The sequence below is a fragment of the Orycteropus afer genome, unplaced genomic scaffold, assembly GCF_000298275.1.
Source record: "Orycteropus afer afer isolate SDZICR_OR568_19922 unplaced genomic scaffold, OryAfe1.0 scaffold00449, whole genome shotgun sequence".
NCBI lineage: Eukaryota > Metazoa > Chordata > Mammalia > Tubulidentata > Orycteropodidae > Orycteropus > Orycteropus afer.
Window position 1 is genome coordinate 315,920 of NW_006922036.1, and position 1,505 is coordinate 317,424.

Genomic DNA, 1,505 nt, shown 5'->3' on the forward strand with positions numbered 1-1,505 from the left:
GAAGAATGCTCAGTCTCTCTCCCAGCCCAACATCCCTCAGCCAACAGTCTCTCACAGTCTCTTTCCCAGCAGTGCTGGTCCCTTGGTGTCTCACTCAGCAATGTGTGTCTCTCGCATCTCTTTCCTAGCAGCACGTGTCTCTTTCAGGGGTGCATGTCTCTTTCAGCAGCACATGTCTCTTTCAGCAGCACATCTTCCTCCACCAGCAGTCAGAGAGAGTTCTGCTTCCAGAAGGCCTCCTTTTGAGCCTGGCAGGGTGGTCAAACTAGCCAATCATAGCATCAGAACTCTAAGCACCTGAGAGAGAGTGGGCACCTCCCAGAACATTGTATTGTGCCACACCCAACAGAAATACTCCACATGGATAACATTTACAATCAGCTCCTCAGTTGCTCATTCCACCACTGAGTTTACAATGACTTATGGGTAGAAAAACCATACTAAGTAATTTACTACACTGCAGTAAGTGCAACTGGAAAACTTACGTTGCATCTATGTGAATTGTATCACCCTTGGCTGTGTAGGGAAATCAAAGTTGAAATGGGTTTTCCCTGTCAAAATCAAGGATTTTCAAGAAATTGCAATTATCCACTGTTTTGCTAGTACTTGAATTGCAGTAACTCACTGTAAGTTGTAAATCACTTATAACTTTATGTATCAGAGTTCATGGAAATCCAAATTGGTACAGCCATTTTAGAAAACAGTTTGACAGATTTATTTAAAGTAAGCATGCACTTATCCCTCTCCAATATGTTTACAGAGAAACTGGGAAATATAGTGTTTTTATCATAATCACCAAAACCAGGAAATAATCCAAAAATCTTTCAACAGGTAAATGGATGAAAAATATGTGTTATATTAAATAATGGAACACAGCTCAGCAATAAGCGTAACAAACCATAGCTAAGTGTTTCTAAATGTCCACTATATGTTCTGAAAAATAGGGTGTTATATGATTTGGTCTTTGAAGAGAACACCATATTATATACAGGAAATTCCCAAACAATTCCCATAAAGCCTGTTATATTAAAACCTTGTGGAATCTCCTGTGACAAAGCCTGAGAGCTGAATCCATTGGATACAGGAGGTAGACCTTGTTGGGTGTGCAGCTGGGCCTAGTGAGAGCTGTGCCAATAGCTGGCTTGGTACTTAGGGTACATCTGGACACTCAAAGCTTTTACTTTATTTGGATCCTTAGTGGTGAATATGCATCCATTTGGGAGAACTCATAGCGACCCCTCCTTGGGTTTCTGAGGCAGTATCACTACGGAAGTAGGATTGCCCAACCTTCCTTCCGAGGAGTGGCTGGTGAGTTTGAACCGCCAGCCTTCTGGTTAGCAGTTTATTCCTAGATATTTGATCTTTTTCATAGCTATACTAAATGGTATCATTTCCCATTATCTTTTTCAGAGGACTCCTTGCTGGTGTAGAGAAATCCAACTGATTTTTGTGTGTTGATCTTGTATCCTGTCACTTTGCTGAACCTCTCTATTAGTTCCAGTAGG